Here is a 22,215-nt window from a genome sequence, read left to right on the forward strand (position 1 = left end):
ATATATATATATATATATAATAGACATCTTATATAAAGCAGAAGCACTACTAGGCCTCTTATGTAACACCTAGAGGCAATTCTGCTTTGAAGTTGGATTGGGTCTGTTTGGGGACTATAATCATTTTTTTAATTTTTAAATCAAATTTTAAAAAATAGATTATGCACTCTTGTTTACATTTCTACTGAAGTAAAATATGCCACAGAAAAGTACACATAACCAAAATATAAGGCTCAATATTTAACACATTTTACAAACTGACCACATCCATGAAACCAGCACCAGATGAAGAAAGTCCTAGGCAATCCAAGTCCTGGGCAGACCCATTGAATTCTATTCCAGTCATTACCTCTCCAAGGTAATCACTATTCTAACTTCTAGTAAAGATTTTGCCTATTTTGCATAAGTAGTACCATAGAGTATGTACTTTTCATGTCTGGATTTTGTCATCCAAATTTGCATTACTGCTTAAATTCTAGGCAGGTTCTTCCTCTTGCTTTGTAGATTCCATTGTGTGACTAGACTATGGATTGCTTGTCCATGCCACTGTTGATGATCATTTGGAGTTTCTGCCTTGGGGCTATTTCAGACAATGCTGCTATTAAGATACTAGTGCATGTCTTTTGGGAAAAAGCTGTTTCTGGAATTGCAGGTCATTGAATTTGGCTTTGTCCAACTTTGATAGATACTCCCAAATCATTTTCCATGTGCCAGGCTGTACATTTTACGTCCCACCAGTACTGTGTAAGATTTCTGGTTGTTTCACTTTCTGTCTAGTACATATTAGTGTCTATGCTTTTCTTTTTGAGACATAATAGTTTTCCAAATACTATTTTTCATAATTTTCTAAACATATACACACGAAACTGTTTTTATAATTGTATCCATTTTAACTGATGGGTTTAGCATGGTAATGTTTTAAACTATTTTCTTATTCCCATTCAAATCCCATTTTGATACTGATTCTTACTCCATATTTTGTTGTTGTTGTTGTTTTCCCTGATGGTGTGCATGCGTGCATGTAAGTCGCTTCTGTCCTACTCTTTGCAACCCAATGGACTGTAGCCTACCAGGCTTCTCTGTCCGTGGCTTTCTCCAGACAAGAATACTGGAGGGGGTCGCCATGTCCTCTTTCAGGGGATCTTCCCAACCCAGAGTTCAAAACATGTTAAATAAATACATAAAATGTTACATATAAACATCAAAAAGAAAACATAGTTATGCAACAAATGATACTATTAAAATCATCAGCAGTGTCAATTTCTGTATTCACATCTAAGTCTGCAATTGCAGATGATACTCTTCCTCATAAGTAGAGGATCTATCCATTTCCAATGGGAGTTACTTTATCTCTGAACTTGAATTTCAAATACATTAAAAAATGCCCAATTTCAGGCCCACTTGTAAACTCTAAAGCTGAGTTCACCAACATACATCAAAAATGCATTTTGGATCTTTTCATGTATAATTATTGTATTTGTTCCATCAAGAAAACAAAACTTGCGAGATAGCATTTTTGATTTCTTTCAAGTGGGATTCAACACACTTGTGACTTCTTCTAAAATATATCTTGTGAATAGAAGAGCTGGATTCTGAACTCAGATCTGCTAATTCAGCATTTTCTCACTTATTTGGCCAAAGAAATCTCCCTTCACAGAGCACTTGTAAACACTGACAGGACCTATTTCCTACAAATAAGAGTTTAGAAAGTATTATCCTAATTCCAAATCCAATCAACTCTCCATTACTCCGCAGATGTCCTAAACAAGCTATGATTAAACTATATTTAAAATGCTACAGAAAGTCAAGCTATCAAAATTAAATTAGCCTCAATATTTCACTCTGTAAAGTGAAGGACACAGTTAAAAGGATTACCTCACTGAAATGTCCATATTTAAACATCTTTAGCTATTTTTATTCCAAACATTGACTTTCATAATTTGATTCAGAAGTCACTAGTCCATTTATGCCTAATTCATGAAGATTTAAAAAGAATTCATTTCCTCAAAATTACATCTCTATTTCCTTAACCATTAGAGTCAGATGCTTGGCTGGCAGCCAAAACTAATATGCATCTTTACAAATGTATACAAGATGGGAAGGAGATGACAGTTCATGTTGTATCCTTAGAAATATAGTGTCAGGAAACAAGTTTATGGTAGAACGTACTTGAGCGCAAACGCCTAACTTACATGCATATTTTTCCATAATAATGACAACTAACACTCATGTAGAGTAGACTGAATGCCATGCAGTATTATTAGTGATTTCCATTTAGCAATTTATTGAATATCTCCAAGGCATGAGGTAGGTTCTATTATTGTTGTGGTTTGAGAGGTTAAAAATAAAAACAAACAAACAAACAAACAAAGGTACCAAATTCTAAGTAACTTGAAGCCTGCAGTAGTAGATTCTAGTTTGAACAGAGGCCATTTGAAGCTAGACTCTGCTCTCATCCAAGCCAACTTCAGGAAGCTAATTCATGCCATTCCAGACAGTATTAGTCTCTTCCTTTTCAAGATTCAAATAGATATTTCTCTCCCTCTCTCCCTCCCTTTCTCTCAGTTGTAACTGTATTTTTTGGAAGAGACTGACCAATTTATTTGGAAGTATTTAGCCTTGGCATTAGGAAATGGTTACCCACTCCAACATTCTTGCCTGGGAAATCCCATGGACAGAGGAGCCTGGCAGGCTACAGTCTACAGGGTCTCCGAGTTGGACACGACTGAGCACACACACACACCCCACACAGGCTTGGCATTACCTTTCATTTAATCCCTCACGAAATCCATGAGACAAATATCAGAACTAGAAAGCACTCCTTTATCCTCTCAGTGTGTAGAGGGGTATTTCTGCATAGGGAGGTCAGAGAGGCAGTGGAGCTGACAAACGCATACAGAGAGGACCCATGAGTGGTTCTTCAATTTCCTTAACTCTTTCCTCTGTTGCATAGACAAAACAAACAAGACGTTTAGGTCACAGCCCTCTTGGAGGTAACTTAACATGTTTTTTTCTGGATGGTTTTCCACTGTTGTAGACAAGTTACTTATTCATAGTCTAAGCATTCATTTTTTGGGGGTGGGGAAATAACCATGACTAAACATTCAAGAAACAAGAGCAAATTATTGTATCCAAGCCTGATGTGTCAACATTTCAAGGTCATTTCTTTGTCTTCTGTGGACCCCAGGAAAGGAAAAGCGTGTATCCTCCCTTCCCGTGAAGGGTGGTCCATTCCATGAATCTTCCCAGTTAAACCCATAGGGAGCCTTGGTATCATCTGGTATCCTGCTCCAAGTGAAGGATTTGGTCTGCTCAGCAATTTCTCAGGGGTGGCAGTGGGGTCTCCCCAGGGTCACATAGCTTCAGATTGTGGCTTTTTTTTTTAAGCAATTGATGCTCACTCTCCTTAATTTGGTGCCTTCCTATTTCTATGAAACATGTTCTCCAGTAGGCTAGGGCAGATATTTTCAAAAATCGTAGCTTCTCACTAATTTCCAGGAAATCAAGCACACTTTATTTTAAATGTTAAGAAGAAAAACTGCTCATCTTTATTCCAAAAGTATGTCCAGAGATGGAACTTACAGGCATTCTGACAAAGAACACTCTGAAAAAGAAAATTTAGTTGTCTTAAATGTGGAGAAGAAATAGCTCCCGTTTCAGCTTTCACAGTAAATGCTCAAATCAAAAGATTTAGTATGAAAAGGGAGGGGATACATGGATACTTATGGCTGATTCATGTTAAGGTTTGACATAAAACAGCAAAATTCTGTAAAGCAATTATCCTTCAATAAAAAATAAATTAATGTAAAAAAGGAAAAAGAAAAAAGAGACAGTATTAAACCTGTTGCCTCAGCATGAAAAAAGAAACACATACACATTTCATACATGATCATACATTCACTATGTGCATGGTATCAAGGCTCAGATTAAATATATTCAGTTATAAAATTCCATTCTTTTGTGGGAGATAATAGTGCTTGGCTTTGTTTTTCTATTATTGTCATTATTTGTTTGATTTTTCCTTGGGATCCAGTGTCTACTGAATGCTTTCCCTGCCCTGGGCACTTGACCTGGATTTCTCATTAAATTCTCCCAGCATTGCTAGGTAGGTATCAATGTCACTATTCTTACTACAGATGAAAGAACAGAGTTCAGGAGGCTAAGTAGTATGTTCAAAGGCACATAACTGGTCCCGCCCTTATTCAAGTTCAGAATCCATCATTTTACCACCATGTCACGCTGTTCCCAAGATCTGGCCTGTGTTGGAACTTACTGCTTATCATTTCTTTCCCCAGATACTCCCTGGAAGTTCAAGGTGTTCTTTCACTCACACCGCTGTCAACTCCCCACTGACGCTGCCAGGTCGACCTTGTCGCTTCTGCGGCTGGTGGTATTACCACAGCTGCTGCCGCCACCCCAGCAGCTGGTACTGAACCTCAGGGTGGAAAGAATGTTTTCCCTCTGAGTGATTTCTGGTCTATACTTAAGACTGCCCACACTCCCCACATGTCCCTCCAAGTAATAGGGTTTCTTCAATTTCACAATCACCATACTCACCAAAAAAAAAAAAAGGTGAAAGAAAAAAACATGACAAGCTTCTCAGGGCAAAAAGTCATAATATTGTTATTGAGTGCTGGCCATGTGATATTATTTCCCTTAATCTTCTCAGCTACTCTGTAAGTTACTTTACAGACTAGAAACAGAGGGTTAAGAAATAAGGGCAGAAATGGAAAGGAACTTAATTCCAGACTCAACCGAAGCACCTCTCCATTGGCTGAAGCCGGGTATTTCCTGCTGGGGTGACATTTTTTCAGCCACTGCTTCCCTCAGGGAGGACCTGCCTTCTCAGGGCTCCTGTCCATCTTATAAGTTGACACATACTCATTTCTGCAGGCTTGTTCATTTTAATATCTTAGGAGTCTCACTGAGCTCTCCTACAAAATGATTCTATAAAGACTATCCCTTCGTAATAGGGGGCACTCTTGCACATTGTAAAAAATAAATAATTATGGTAAGACTATATTGTTCTAAACTGGATTCCAGAATTTTCATGACTTTGCCAATATAGTTATTAAAACTAGACAAAGGCCTTAGTTGTTGAGTCTGGGCTTACCAATCATCTTTCTGATCTGCAATTTGACTTCACAGAAACCTTAACCAGAAGGGAAGTAGCCCAGTGGTAAATGGGATTGCTTCAGTTCCCAAAATTTTAGAACATCAATTAATTTTGCAGTGCCTTCACGTATTTTGCCAAATCTGTATGTCACATTTTATTATATATTAAATATTTCATTTTAAATTCTATCTCACATTAAGTTGCATAATTTATGGGAAAAAGCAACAACAAAAAACTTTGGACAACTACCTGAAGTGAAGTTGCTCAGTCGTGTCCAACTCTTTGAGACCCCGTGGACTGTAGCCTACCAGGCTTCTCTGTCCATGGGATTCTCCAGGCAAGAGTACTGGAGTGGGTTACCATTTCCTTCTCCACAGGATCTTCCCGACCCAGGGATCGAACCCGGGTCTCCCACATTGGAGGCAGATGCTTTAACCTCTGAGCCACCAGGGAAGCCCTGGACAACTACGTAAATCATGGTTATTATGTGTCACTTACATTTCCAAATTCATGTTTATTACCTAAATAAAAATTATCTTTAATGTTCATTAATATAACATTTGTTAATGAAATTATCCCAGGAGCTACCGGTTGGCTGCAACACACACATTGTAAATGCAGCTAAGGTCTATAAATTCATCATTAATCCACTGTGTATTGAATAAGTGTCCTAACAACAACAGTTTGGTAAATTAGAATTACCAAAAACCTAAAAACCCTGAATTTTTAGCTCAAATTTAGTTTATGCCATTGGAAAGTTTAGAGGCAGGCTCTTACTATGGTCAAGCCTAAAGTTTGTTTCCCTCCACTTTATCTCTCTTTTCTCAGTTTCATTGACTTGATTTTTCTATTTGGGCTTTGAAAAATGTCTTTTACTGCCTATAATGCTGGGAAACACCATGCAATCTGATTTTCCTTCTTACATATCTTTACAACCTAGCAACTTTTAAAATCTTCACTAGTAATGGCCAATTGATTTGCTACATTCTACACTATCTTTAATTTCCCTGTGATTATTTACCTGTCAATCTGCATTATCAAAAACAATATGATTCTACATATAACTGAATTAAATAGTTATTTAGCTTCTGCTTTGACAAAGTAGACATAAACCTAAAATAAAGCAAGTTTATGTTTCCCCAGAATTAAAAATAATATAAGTATTTCTCAATTAAGGCTATGAGAAGTGATATAAATCTACTATGTTTAACAACTTTCTTTTGAATTTGAAATATGGGCTCAGTACTAATATCACCCTTGCTAATTTCTCATTTTAAGCATTTGTGATCAAGTTTCCATACTCTATATATCTATCTTAAATATTTTAATAATTTAGAGAGCCAGTGGTAGACATGTAAATTCTCAGAAGCTTGTATATATAAATATACATACACATTTAAACTACGAATTTGAAAGCTGCAGTTCATGAAGTTCTCTTGTTATTTCCCTTAACGATACAAGTTCATCTAATAATTACTAAAAGCCTTTGACTGTCATCATAATTCAATAGACAAATACTCTTGGAGCACTTACTCTGAGAAAGTCCCTGTGTAATGTGGTATTGACATGCTATCAGGCAACAATCCAGGTAGATAAAGATTTTTGAAAAGCAGAACAAGCAAAACAACAAAATCATTCTGCATGCGGAAGGGATTTGAGCCATTCCTGCTGAGTCCTTAAGTAGGATCATTGGAGGCAGAGTACACCATAGGTAGAGAACTGTCATTCCTGGGCAAAACCAAGGATCACTAGGTCAGTGTTCAGTTCAGTTCAGTAGCTCAGTCGTGTCCAACTCTTTGCGACCCCATGAATCACAAAACGTCAGGCCTCCCTGTCCATTACCATCTCCCCCGAGTACACAAACTCACGTCCATCGAGTCAGTGATGCCATCCAGCTATCTCATCCCCTGTTGTCCCCTCTTGCTCCTGCCCCCAATCCCACCCAGCATCAGTCTTTTCCAATGAGTCAACTCTTCACATGAGGTGGCCAAAGTACTGGAGCTTCAGCTTTAGCATCATTCCTTCCAAAGAAATCCCAGGGTTGATCTCCTTCAGAATGGACTGGTTGGATCTCCTTGCAGTCCAAGGGACTCTCAAGAGTCTTCTCCAACATCACAGTTCAAAAGCATCAATTCTTCAGTGCTCAGCTTTCTTCACAGTCCAACTCTCACATCCATACATGACCACTGGAAAAACCATAGCCTTGACTAGACAGACCTTTGTCAACAAAGTAATGTCTCTGCTTCTGAATATGCTGTGTAGGTTGGTCACAACTTTTCTTCCAAGGGGTAAGTGTCTCTTAATTTCATGGTTGTAGTCACCATCTGCAGTGATTTGGGAGGCCCCAAAAATAAAGTCTGACACTGTTTCCACTGTTTCCCCATCTATTTCCCATGAAGTGATGGCACCAGATGCCATGATCTTCATTTTCTGAATGTTGAGCTTTAAGCCAACTTTTTCACTCTCCTTTTCACTTTCATCAAGAAGCTTTTAGCTCCTCTTCACTTTCTGCCGTAAGAGTGGTGTTATTTGCATATCTGAGGTTATTGATATTTCTCCTGGCAATCTTGATTCCAGCTTGTGCTTCTTCCAGTCCAGTGTTTCTCATGATGTACTCTGCATAGGACTTAAATAAGCAGGGTGACAATGTACAGCCTTGACGTACTCCTTTTCCTATTTGGAACCAGTCTGTTGTTCCATGTCCAGTTCTAACTGTTGCTTCCTGACCTGCATATAGGTTTCTCAAGAGGCAGCTCAGGTAGTCTGGTATTCCCATCTCTTTCAGAATTTTCACAGTTTATTGTGATCCACACAGTCAAAGGTGTTGGCATAGTCAATAAAGCAGAAATAGATGGTTTTCTGGAACTCTCTCGCTCTCTCGATGATCCAGCAGATGTTGGCAATTTGATCTCTGGTTCCTCTGTCTTTTCTAAAATCAGCTTGAACATCAGGAAGTTCACGGTTCACGTATTGCTGAAGCCTGGCTTGGAGAATTTTGAGGATTACTTGACTAGCACGTGAGATGAGTGCAACTGTGCGATAGTTTGAGCATTCTTTGGCATTGCCTTTCTTTGGTACTGGAATGAAAACTGACCTTTTCCAGTCCTGTGGCCACTGCTGAGTTTTCCAAATTTGCTGGCATATTGAGTGCATCACTTTCACAGCATCATCTTTCTGGATTTGAAATAGCTCCACTGGAATTCCATCACCTCCACTAGCTTTGTTCATAGTGATGCTTTCTAAGGCCCACTCGACTTCACATTCCAGGATGTCTGGCTCTAGGTGAGTAATCACACCATTGTGATTATCAGGGTCATGAAGATCTTTTTGTACAGTTCTTCTGAGTATTCTTGCAACCTCTTCTTAATATCTTCTGCTTCTGTTAGGTCCAGACCATTTCTGTCCTTCATCGAGCCCATCTTTGCATGAAATCTTCCCTTGGCATCTCTAATTTTCTTGAAGAGGTCTCTAGTCTTTTCCATTCTATTGTTTTCCTCTATTTCTTTGCATTGATCGCTGAGGAAGGCTTTCTTATCTCTTCATGCTATTATTTGGAACTCTGCATTCAGATGCTTATATCTTTCCTTTTCTCCTTTGCTTTTCGCTTCTCTTCTTTTCACAGCTATTTGTAAGGCCTCCCCAGACAGCCATTTTGCTTTTTTGTATTTCTTTTCCATGGGGATGGTCTTGATCCCTGTCTCCTGTACAATGTCATTAACCTCAGTCCATAGTTCATCAGGCACTCTATCTATCAGGTCTAGTCCCTTAAATCTATTTCTCACTTCTGCTGTATAATCATAAGGGATTTGATTTAAGTCATACCTGAATGGTCTAGTGGTTTTCCCTACTTTCTTCAATTTAAGTCTGAATTTGGCAATAAGGAGTTCATTATCTGAGCCACAGTCAGCTCCTGGTCTTGTTTTTGCTGAATGTATAGAGCTTCTCCATCTTTGGCTGCAAAGAATATAATCAATCTGATGTCCATGTGTAGAGTCTTCTCTTGTCTTGTTGGAAGTGGGTGTTTGCTATGACCAATGTGTTCTCTTAGCAAAACTCTATTAGCCTTTGCCCTGCTTCATTCTGTATTTCAAGGCCAAATTTGCCTGTTACTCCAGGTGTTTCTTGACTTCCTACTTTTACATTCCAGTCCCCTATAATGAAAAGGACATCTTTTTTGGGTGTTAGTTCTAAAAGGTCTTTTAGTTATTCATAGAACCATTCAACTTCAGCTTCTTCAGCATTACTGGTTGGGGCATAGACTTGGATTACTGTGATATTGAATGGTTTGTCTTGGAAACGAACAGAGAGCATTCTGTTGTTTTTGAGATTGCATCCAAGTACTGCATTTCAGACTCTTTTGTTGACCATGATGGCTACTCCATTTCTCGTAAGGGATTCCTGCCCACTGTAGTAGATATAATGGTCATCTGAGTTAAATGCACGCATTCCAATCTATTTTAGTTCACTGATTCCTGGAATGTCGACGTTCACTCTTGCCATCTCTTGTTTGACCACTTCCAATTTGCCTGGATTCATGAACCTAACATTCCAGGTTCCTATGTTAGAAACTCTGAAATGAGCATCCAATATGAAATCGATGCAGTAACTGGAAATTAAAAGCTAAAACACAGAGTTAAGAATTGGATAGCCAAATCAAAGTCATTAGGTGGTTTTCACAATATGTGACTCTGACCTGAGAATGACCCCTACCCTCACCAAAAACAAATCTCATGATAGGGCCTTTTAGGTACTATATCTTTGTTCAACAAGTATATTTTAAAATCTATCAGCAAACTCTCCCCACTACTCTTCCATTCCCAGGTTGTGCAGTTTAGATTGTGTTATTCAGATGTGTTTGACAGCTCCAAAGGAAGTGCCAATGAATATATCAAACCCTGCCTTGTTTTCTGTCTTGGGACTAATTCCAAACCTTAGATCAGCCACAGCTGTAAGCCCTGTTCTGGGAGAAGCATTTTATCATCCTCTGCAAGAGGCAGGGGAGTTCAAATAGTTCAAGCTCTAGGACCTAGTGGGTGCTCAGTCACTTCTGTCATGTCCAACCCTTTGTGATCCCATGGACCAGAGCCTGCCAGGCTCCTCTGTCCATGGTATTTCCCAGGTAAGAACACTGGAGTGGGTTGCCATTTCCTCTTCCAGGGGATCTTCCGGACCCAGGGATTCAACTCGCATCTCTTGCATTGACAGGTGGATTCTTTACCACTGAGCCACCTGGCTCAATTGCCCTAATATATATCTGTCTTTCATGCTCAAGGTACCTTTGCCAGTGGTCAGTCCTCAATTTACCATCATTCATTAACTTCCTGATGGCTCAGAACAATCACCTGATGTTCTTTCAGAAATACAAAAAATTGCCACTTCACCCAGTAGTATCCCATTTCCTCTGGAAGCTGCACTCCTGCACTGAGGCTCCATCCATGTGATGGGAAAACCAATTCCTAAATATATAATTTTGCTCTTCTTTCCAAGTGCCACCCAGGGACCCAAATCCTGCCTATTCAAACCTACTTGTTGGTTTTTTTTTTTTTTCTTTCCCCTGCATGGACAGACCTCCCAGAATTCTGACCTCATGCATACTGACTGAATTCCTGTCTATAATGATCCACCCGCAGAATTGGTTGACCTACCCCATTCTGACTGTTCCCAGAATTAACTCTGAAACCTTTGTACCACCTCTTAAAATGAACCCCCACTGCGATTACCTTCTTTTCTGAGCAGCTCTCTTTGGCAAGATCAAATTTTGCAACCCCCACAACTTCCACTAGCCAACTGACTTTTTAAAACATTTTATCCACATGCAAAGGCTCTAATGCATGCTTACAGCCAAAGACAAAGAGGGAAAACAATACAAAATAACAACACACTCATAGATACAGCTTTTTGAGGTTGTATTTATAACATGTTGTCTTGGTTCAAGAGTGCTAAATGATCATTTCTACAGAAATGCCTTATCTGTTCATTAAAATTAAAATAGCTATTTTATAACTTATTGTTATATAAATTATATACTATATAATTTATATTGTATTTTTATATTATAGACTTAATAAATACAAATGCATTTATTTCAAATAATTTAGATAAATTATTTTAATAGGTTAAATTTTCACTTCATTTTAAAGTATGGAAACTATTTGCATTAATCTCCTTTGAAATTTATCCTGAGAAGATTCAAAGTCATAACATGAAGATTCTGCATCACCAGGTAGGGTCTCCTTCAAAATCCTTCTGAAAGCTTCTCAGGAACACAGAGCAGGTCTCAATTTAGCAGCAGGAACTGGGCAATCTTAGCTATTATTAGAATCTTCTCCACAGTTGCCAAAGAGGTACTGAAAGTGAAAAAGTGAAAGTAAGAAAGTTAAAAGAGAAACTAAGAGAGAGAAGGGAGGAAAGAAAGAAATGAAAGACAATATGACTTTCTTAGTTCAGTTCAGTCGCTCAGTCATGTCCAACTCTTTGTGACCCCATGGCCTGCAGCATGCCAGGCCTCCCTGTCCATCACCAACTCCCAGGGCTTACTCAAACTCATGCCCATGAAGTCGGTGATGCCATCCAAGCATCTTATCCTCTGTCGTCCCCTTCTCCTCCCACCTTCAATCTTTCCCAGCTTCAGAGCCTTTTCAAATGAGTCAGTTTTTGTATCAAGTGCCCAAAGTATTGGAGTTTACGCTTCAACATCAATCCTTCCAATGGATATTCAGGACTAATTTCCTTTAGGATTGACTGGTTGGATCTCCTTGCAGTCCAAAGAACTCTTAAGAGTCTTCAACATTACAATTAAAAAGCATCAGTTTTTCAGCACTTAGCTTTCTTTACTCACATCCATACATGACTACTGGAAAAGCCATAACTCTTACTAGATAGACCTTTGTTGCTAAAGTAATGTCTCTGCTTTTGAATATGATGTCTAGGTTAGTCATAGCTTTTCTTCCAAGGAGTAAGTGTCTTTTTATTTCATGGCAGCAGTCACCATCTGCAGTGATTTGGGAGCCTCAAAAAGTAAAGTCTGTCACTGTTTCCATTGTTTCCCCATCTATTTGGCATGAAGTGATGGAACTGGATGCCATGATCTTAGTTTTGTGAATGTAGAACTTAAGCCAGCTTTTTCACTTTCCTCTTTCACTTTCATCAAGAGGCTCTTTAGTTCTTCGCTTTCTGCCATAAGGGTGGTGTCATCTGCATATCTGAGGTTATTGATATTTCTCCCAGCTATCTTGATTCCAGCTTGTGCTTCATCTACCCTGGCATTTCTCATGATGTACTCTGCATTTAAGTTAAATAAGCAGGGTTACCATATACAGCCTTGACATACTCCTTTCCAAATTTGGAACCAGTCTGTTGTTCCATGTCCAGTTTTAACTGTTTTCTTGACCTGCATACAGATTTCTCAGGAAGTATTCCCATGTCTTTCAGATTTTTCCACAGTTGCTTTTTACAGATGTTTTAAATGAAAACAAGAAATGGTTCCAAATCTATTAGGAGGATAGAAAGATTTCTAAAGCAGCTACTACTTGGTAGTTTAAAATATGATGCAGTTATGTATATAAAGTAAGTAATGAATCATACCATATGTTGCTTTGTATTTTATTTACTAGAATAGGAGTCTGCAAGCTTTTCTGTAAAAGAACAGATGGTAAATATTTTAGACTTCATGGGTTGATCATACTGGTTGCAATCAACTATGCAACTAATCATGTATGCTGTTGTAACATGAGAGTAACCATGGCCAATATGTAAGCAAATGAAAGTGGCAGTGTTCCAATAAAACTTTATTTACAAAAGAGAATTGGCCAGTTCATGGGACAAAGTTTGCCAATTCCCGGTACAGGCTGTAAAATCATTTGATTATATTGTGAAATAGATCATTTGACATATGATATAATAAATATTTTAACAGGAAATATCATGTAAAATAGATATACTGAATCATGTATAATTAGCTTTACAAGGAACGGGGATTATCCTGTTTCAGGAAACAATTTTGACTGGTCAGTGATATGTAGTCTTTGAGTTTTGGCTGTTTCCTCAGTGGTAGAGTAGATTAACAGAGAAGGCAATGGCACCCCACTCTAGTACTCTTGTCTGGAAAATCCCATGGGCGGAGGAGCCTGGTGGGCTGCAGTCCATGGGGTCGCTAAGAGTCAGACACGACTAAGCGACTTCACTTTCACTTTTCACTCTCCTGCATTGGAGAAGGAAATGGCAACCCACTCCAGTGTTCTTGCCTGGAGAATCCCAGGGACGGAGGAGCCTGGTAGGCAGCCATCTTTGGGGTGGCACAGAGTCCGGCACGACTGAAGCGACTTAGCAGCATCAGCGGCATCTGCCCACCAGGCTCCTCCATCCATGGGATTTTCCAGGCAAGAGTACTGGAGTGGGGCGCCATTGACTTTTCCAAGCAGCAGCAGCAGAGTTGATTAAATTCAAAGCAAGTTCTTTCAAAGTAAGTTAGTTAATAAATAAATGTGCTGTTTTATTGAAGAACAGTGCACAATTTCACTTGTTTCTTTTCTTTAACATTTAAATTACCTATGTGATTTAATTACCAAATTAAGTGGATAACAATTAGAGGCATTTTTAGTTTTTAATGGTCTATTTCCTATCTGCATTTGCTTTTCTCCATTTTAAGCAGAATAAATTAATTGAGCAAAGCTCAATGGACTGAATGTTAACAAGAAAAGCATCTGTGATCATCACACAATACAACTGAATTACCAATACAACTTGCAATTTCACTTCTGTTGCTCAATAGTGAAGTCGCTCAGTCATGTCCAACTCTTTGTGACCCCATGGACTGTAGCCCACCAGACCCCTCCATTCATGGGATTTTCCAAGCAAGAATATTGAAATGGGTTGCCATTTCCTTTCTAGGGGATCTTTCCCACCTAGGGATAGAACCCAAGTCTCCAGCATTGCAGGCAGATGCTTTTACCTTCTGAGCCACCAGGGAAGCCCTTGTTACTCAATAGTCCTCAGTTTTTATGGCACATTCATTCAATTGTGTGTCTTCCTTAGGACCTCTGAGGTGTCTCTTGAACAACCTGAAGTAAGGTTATATATGCAAAACCTCCAGCATTCACTCCCAAAGTAAAATGAAAAAAATTGACTCCTTATACTATCATGTAAGAATCGAATCACCAGTCTATGTCCGATGCAGGATACAGCATGCTTGGGGCTGGTGCACGGGGATGACCCAGAGAGATGTTATGGGGAGGGAAGTGGGAGGCAGGTTCATGTTTGGGAATGCATGTACACCCGTGGTGGATTCATGTCAATGTATGGCAAAACCAATACAGTATTGTGAAGTAAAATAAAGTAAAAATAAAAATTAAAAAAAGAAGTAGGAAGATATGTTTGAACCTAATAAAAAGTATCTATCTAAAACTAAAAAAAAAAATAGAATGTGCAAGCATTCAGCTCATAGATCATGAAAATATTAAGTTTTCCAGAATATCAAACAGATGTGATACATATGGACTTCCTAGGTGGCACTAGTGGTAAAAAACCTGCCTGTCAATATACTTCATGGCAAATAGATGGAAGAAAAAACTGGAAACAGAAACAAACTTTATTTTCTTGGGCTCCAAAATCACTGCAGATAGTGACTGCAGCCATGAAATTAAAAGATGCTTGTTCCTTGGAAGGAAAGCTATAACAAACCTAGGCAGCATATTAAAAAGCAGAGACATCACTTTGCTGACAAAGGTTCATATAGTCAAAGCTATGGTTTTCCCAATAGCCATGTACAGATGTGAGAATTGGACCTTTAAAGAAGGCAGAGTGCTGAAGAATGGATGCTTTTGAACTGTAGGGCTGGAGAAGACTCTTGAGAGTCCCTTGGACTGCAAGGAAATCAAATCAGTCCATACTAAAGGAAATTAACTTTGAGTATTCATTGGAAGGACTGATGCTGAAGCTGAAGCTCCAATCCTTTGGCTACCTGATGTGAAGTACTGACTCACTGGAAAAGACCCGGATGCTGGGAAGAACTTCAGTCAGAAGGAGAAGGGGATGACAGAGGATGAGATGGTTGGATGGCGTCATAGAATCAATGGACATGAGTTTGAGCAAACTCTGGGTGATAGTGAAACACAGGGAAGCCTGGTTTGATGCAGTCCATGGGGTGGCAGAGAGTCAGACAAAATTGAGTGACTGAACAATAACAAAAATTGTCTGGGTTACTTCACTTAATATGTAATTTCTAGGCCAATTTATGTTGCTGCAAATGGAAATATTTCATTCCTTTTTTTTTTTCCTGAGTAATATTCCAGAGAAGGCAATGGCACCCCACTCCAGTTCTCTTGCCTGGAAAATCCCATGGACGGAGGAGCCTGGTGGGCTGCAGTCCATGGGGTCGCCAAGAGTCGGACATGACTGAGCGACTTCACTTTCACTTTTCACTTTCCTGCACTGGAGAAGGAAATGGCAACCCACTCCAGTGTTCTTGCCTGGAGAATCCCAGGGACGGCGGAGCCTGGTGGGCTGCCATCTGTGGGGTCACACAAAGTCGGACACGACTGAAGCGACTTAGCAGCAGGCCAATTTGTGTTGCTGCAAATGGAAGTATGTCATTCTTTTTTTTTCCTGAGTAATATTCCATTGTGTATATGTACTTCTTTATCTATTCATCTGTCAATAAACATTTAGGTAGTTTCCATGACTCAGCTATTGTAAATAGTGCAGTTCTGAATATTGAGGGGTATATATATATATATATATATATGTATGTATATATATAATTTTTAATTAGAAGTTTTTTTTTCCCAAATATATACCCAAGATCGAGATTGCTGGATCATATGGTAACTCTATTTTAATCTTTTAAGAAACTTCCATATTTTTCTCCACAGTGGCTGCACCAATTTACATTTCTACCAACAATGTGGGAAGGATGTCCTTTTATTTTAGCACATTATACTTTCACACACACACATACACACACACAAAGCCTAGTTGCCTCATATCTCTCACTAGAGCTTCAAATTTCAAATATGTATAAGAAATCTTGCTTTGTTTCCCAGACATGAAGAGGAAAAAATTCATTAATTCTCATTTTTAGTTTTCTGGTTTGTTTTTTTTTTTCAATTACCAACAAATAATCACCAGTAATCATAAGCTCTCTATGTTGCCCAAACTAATGACTTGAGGACTCTGAAAGCATGCAAGTCCTGTTGGATAGTTTGGTCACAGAGTTACTTGGCATCAGTGTTGTATGCACTGTCTTTATCAGTGCTCAGTAGTATGTCCAGTTCAGTTCAGTTCAGTTGCTCAGTCGTGTCCGACTCTTTCCGACCCCATGAATTGCAGCACACCAGGCCTCCCTGTCCATCACCAACTCCCGGAGTTCACTCAGACTCATGTCCATCGAGTCAGTGATGCCATCCAGCCATCTCATCCTCTGTCGTCCCCATCTCCTCCTGCCCCCAATCCCTCCCAGCATCAGAGTCTTTTCCAATGAGTCAACTCTTCGCATAAGGTGGCCAAACTACAGGAGTTTCAGCTTTAGCATCATTCCTTCCAAAGAAATCCTAGGGTTGATCTCCTTCAGAATGGACTGGTTGGATCTCCTTGCAGTCCAAGGGACTGTCAAGAGTCTTCTCCAACACCACAGCTCAACAGCATCAATTCTTTGGCACTCAGCCTTCTTCACAGTCCAACTCTCACCTCCATGCTTTATAAAATATGTGTACTTCCCCGCTGCAGATGTCACAGACTTGCTCCAGAGTGCTCTTTCTCAGTCACGTCCTATCCTTTGCTACCCTGTGGACTATAGCCAGGGTGCTCTGTCCATGGGGTTTTTCATGCAGTAATATTGAAGTGGGTTGCCATTTCCTCCTCCCAGTGATCTTCCTGACCCAGGGATCAAACCTGCATCTCCTGTATCTCCTGCATCACAGACACACACTTTACCTGCTGAGCCATCAAGGAACTTGCTCCAGGTGACTAGAAACTGTCATTACAGGGCTCCTTTTGGAGTTTGCCAGACACTTCACCTGACATTTTTTGTCTGAAATTACAGAGACCTCTAGAAGCATGGGGTCTACTGGATCATATGGTCTTACAGGCAGAGCTCCTTATAGTGGCCACCAAGCCATATCTTTCACTGTGTTGCCACTTACAACTAGACACCTTCCACATCCCTTGATAAATGGGTTGGAGTAATGTCCCTAAATGTGGACTTGAAGTCTGTCAACTTTCCACTTCTGTTTTAGTGGAAGGAGACGCAAAGTTCAATAACTTGTCCTTGATGTTAAAAGGTGTATCACTGTCTTAAAAGTCTGATTTCCAAACACCAGCAGTCTAAAATAACACCAATATAGTAGGCTGACTGCTTTAGAATTTGTTTTTCATCCTCTGGAGTGCACATTTCCTTCCAAAGCAACCAGAATTGATATTACCTGCTATCAGTTCCAATCAACATGATATCAATACTGTGGACCAATGAGGGTTCTGCAGAATATCTAGATGGACCAAGGCATTTTAGGGCTCTATATTGCGACCAAGATTGGGAGATTAAAAAGCACTGGAGCAAGACAGTGGGTGTCTGCCTGATTGCTAAGTTGCTACAGTCCTTATCAAACTTTTTTTGATCCCATGGACTGTAGTCTGTTAGGCTCCTCTGTCCATGGGATTCTCCTGGCAAGAACACTGGAGTGGGTTGCAGTTTTGTCCTCCAGGTGATCTTCCCAACCCAGGGATCGAAGCTGCATCTCCTGCATTTCAGGTGGATTATTTACCATCTAAACCACTAGGGAAGCCCAAGACAGTGGATAAACACCATTAATTATTAGTTGTGAATTATTTCTAATCTGCTTTTCAGTGACTTTGAAAAGAATGCATTCATTATACCAATAGCCACACAAGAGGCTGTGTGAACCTTCTTTAATAAAGATACTGCAGCTGACACAAAACATTGATCTGGGATACTACTTAATTAAATCGCAATAGTAGTTATCATTTTAATTGTGAGAAACATGAGGTAGGATGAATGATGGGGTAGGGTGTTGATGTAGCCCATAAGGAGGGAAAGCAGGGAATAGAAGACAAAAAGAAGGATTTGTCAATAGTACTTTTAACAGGTTGTGGTGGAGGGTTTCGCGGGAGTCTGGCTGTTATCGTTAAAGTCCCCAGCAGAAAGAAGCATTCCTCTTTAGCTGTGGCAGAGCTCTTCATAAAACCTCCTAGAAAGTCATTGGTATATGCAGAACTCTAGGGAATAATAAAATCAAAATGAGCCTCCTGCTCTCAGGGAACTGATAGTTCACAAGGAGATAAAGCGTATTCTATCAGAAATTATGAGATGAAAGTGTGCAAATAGCAGCAAAATAAAGTGTGTTTTATTTAACAAAGAGAATGATCAGCATGAATCATAAGGGGCAGGAAGGCAGTGGGGGAGGGGAGGATTGCTTAAGTTGGCTGTAGATATGTTAGTTTTATCATAGACATTTGATAAGGGAGAGCAAAGGAAATGAAGTTTAAAAAAATGTGCTTTACACTCTTTAACCGTGGAAAAGTAATTTAATTGCTCCGAGTCTCCATTTCCTCTTCTGTGAACAAAGAGTGTGACACATGGCTTAACTCAGGTTCCAAAAACAGAGCCTAATATGAAGATTACACACTAATGTTTTGGGGTCTGGGATGAGAGGTGGGAGGCGCCATGTGAGAACCGTAGGAGTAAGGGATGAAGAAAGACATGGCAGAAAAGGAAGGAAATCTATAAAAGGTGGTAAATTGTTGAATTGGCCAAAGCTTTAAAAGAGAGATATTTGTGGCTTAGACTTGAAAAATATCAATAACCTCAGATATGCAGATGACACCACCCTTATGGCATAAAGTGAAGAGGAATTAAAGGGTCTCTGATAAAGGTGAAAGAGTAGAGTGAAAAACCTGGCTTAAAGTTCAACATTCAGAAAACTAAGATCTTGGCATTGGTCGCATCACTTCATGGCAAATAGCTGGGAAACAATGGAAGCAATGACAGACTTTATTTTCTTAGGCTCCAAAATCATTGCAGATGGTGACTGCAGCCATAAAATGAAAAGACCCTTGCTCCTGGGAAGAAAAGCTATGACAAACTTATACTATGTATTAAAAACTAGAGACATTACCTTGCTGACAAAGGTTCATATAGTCAAAGCTATGACCTTTCCAGTAGTCATGTATGGATATGACAGTTGGACCCTAAATAAGGCTAAGCACCAAAGAATTGATGCTTTTGAACTGTGGTATTGGAAAAGACTCTTGAGAATCCCTTAGACTGCAAGGAGATCAAACCAGTCAATCCTAAAGGAAATCAACCCTGAATATTATTCATTAGAAGGACTGATGTTGAAGCTGAAACTCCAATACTTTGGCCACCTGATGCCAACAGCTGACTCATTGGAAAAGATTTTGATGTTGGGAAAAATGGAAGGCAGGAGGAGAAGGGGACCACAGAGGATGAGATTTTTGGATAGCATCACCGACTCAACGGACATGAGTTTGAACAAGCTCCAGGAAGTAGTGAAGGACAGTGAAGTCTGGTTTGCTGTGGTCCGTGGGATGGCAAAGACTCGGACAGGACTAAGAGAGCAAGAACAACAAGAACAAGATGTGAAGTGTATCTCCAGGGAGGTCATATCTATAGTTTTCAGAACACAATGTGGTCAAAAAAGGGGGCCAGGGCTTCCCTGTGCTCCAGTGGTTAAGAATCTGTCCTGCAATGCATGGGACACTAGTTCCATTCCTGGTCTGGGAAGATTCCACATCCATGGGGTAACTAAGCCCATGCACCCCAACTACTGAGCCTGCACTCTGAAGCTCATGAGACACAACTACTAAACCGCCTGAGTCCTGGAGCCTATGCTCCACAACGAGAGAAGCCACCGCAATGAGAAGTCCGCACACTTGAGGAAGCCCCAGTACAGCCAAAAATAAATAATTTTCTTTTTAAAGAAAAAGAACATATCAGCTGGCTCGTTCCAATTTTTTCCAAACTAGTGAAAGTTTACACCGAAGTCTGCTAATGTCTCTTACACTGTTAGGTTCTCAATCCCAGTCTCTTTTATCTGCCACTAGGGAAGTCAGATCTCACACTCCATGGGTTTTTCTGAGCCTAGAAATGAATAAAAGTAGTGCAGCCGGCGTGGTGCAGTGGGGTCAGACGGGGGTCCCAGCCTCAGTGCTGCTTCCATGTCATTAAGAACAGTGTGAACAGCAAAGAACAGTCTCACTCCCGGGCATGAGGAGTCAGGCACAGAATTAGAAGGCGGACACTGATAACAAATGTCTTGGTCATGACAGGGGCCATGAGAAGCTGGGAGCTGGCTTACACTGGGTCAGATACAAATGAAATGATGTCTACGGCTTCTACCAATTTTAGGATTCTACAGCCATATGGGTCTCTGGTATGAAATCCCAGAGCACCCAATAATTAATTGAGAGGATTCCATAATTACAGAATAACCCATTAATTTCCATTGGCAACATTCCAATGAATAGCAAGAGTTTGTGATGCTTTTTTTTTTTTTTTTCTGTAATAATGTCTGAGCTCCACGAAATCAAGAAGTGAAATATGGAGTTGTGTGCTTTAAAAAAACATGTGCTACAGAGGCAAATCTGGCCTCAGTCCTGAATTCCATAGACAGCCCCTTATTGCTAACAGCTGTGCTGGTTTGGGCTAACAGCAGCCCCACATTCTCCTATATGTGAAGTAGCTAACACATAGAAATGACTTTCTTGGATCTGCTCAATGTATTTTTCATGAAAAGGTGACTGATTGCACTCCTGCAAAAAAAAAAAAAAGTACTGTGTTTAAATGAATGGGAGCTTGAGAACTTTTGATAATATTTTTAGTTTTATAATCTTGTTCTAAACAGTCTTTATGGCTACATCCAAACTCTCAGTTCTAAGGAATTTCAGAAAGCTAGTACTCTTGCTTGAAAAATCCCATGGACGGAGGAGCCTGGTGTGCTGCAGTCCATGGGGTCGATAAGAGTCGGACATAACTGAGCGACTTCACTTTCACTTTTCACTTTCCTGCATTGGAGAAGGAAATGGCAACCCACTCCAGTGTTCTTGCCTGGAGAATCCCAGAGACGGGGGGAGCCTGGTGGGCTGCCGTCTATGGGGTCGCACAGAGTCGGACATGACTGAAGCCACTTAGCAGCAGCAGCAGCAGTCTATTTAAAGATTAAGTGGGGAGAATAGAAATAAATTGAATAAATATGGTTAGTGCCCTCCTTGTTCCCTTGGTTGTTTTTGGTAGTGTGCACAAATAATTGATGTAATAGTCTATGCTTCTGCATGTCAGGGAGAGGAAAGCATAACTACCAAAGGCTCCTGTATCTGTTTGCTTCACTCAATTCTTCCTGAATGAAAAGGGGTGGAAGAAATAGCCCTGTTGTAGATGTCTGTGAATTGCACCTCCAAGATGTGCAGTGCACAACATAGGTAGCCTTTTGGGCAGTCTTGCAAAGAAATGTGCCAGTCCCTGTGGCCAACATTATGTCTATGATAGAGAACACTCTGCAAGTGAGGTGATTGGTAGCTAGAAAAATACTGAATGATTTGTTCACTAAAAAGGGAAAGTAGAAAATATCCTGTCTTCTGATTCCTGTTCTAGTATTATCTTGTGACTAAACCCTCAGAGAAAAGGAAGTTTAGTATAATATCATGTATTAATATGATATGCAGTAGAGATGAACACAAATACTGACTAAAATATGACTTTAGACAGCAAGTTGTCCTCTTTCAGGCTACAGTGCAGGCTCAGTCCAGCTACCATTAGGGACAAACATGACTCCTTCACTTCAGAGAGGAAATTTTCTTTCAAGAAGAGGGTGTATTCTGTATTTATTGTTCAACTATCTTTTTGGTCTATATTAATTTTGTATCCCTGGAACTATACTGCAGATTAGATAGTTTTTTGTTGATGTCAGGATTTACAGTCAATCTGAATTTTAAAAATATGAAACAACTAACAGAACATAGAACAGAAGAAAGAAAGATAGAAGGTAATTCAGTTCAATTTAATCAGTAAAATGACCCTTTCATTAAAGCATTTACCTTAGGAGAGCTTGAAACCATTAATACCAATAATA

This window comes from Ovis aries, chromosome 1 (genome assembly GCF_016772045.2).
Source record: "Ovis aries strain OAR_USU_Benz2616 breed Rambouillet chromosome 1, ARS-UI_Ramb_v3.0, whole genome shotgun sequence".
Taxonomy (NCBI): Eukaryota; Metazoa; Chordata; class Mammalia; order Artiodactyla; family Bovidae; genus Ovis; species Ovis aries.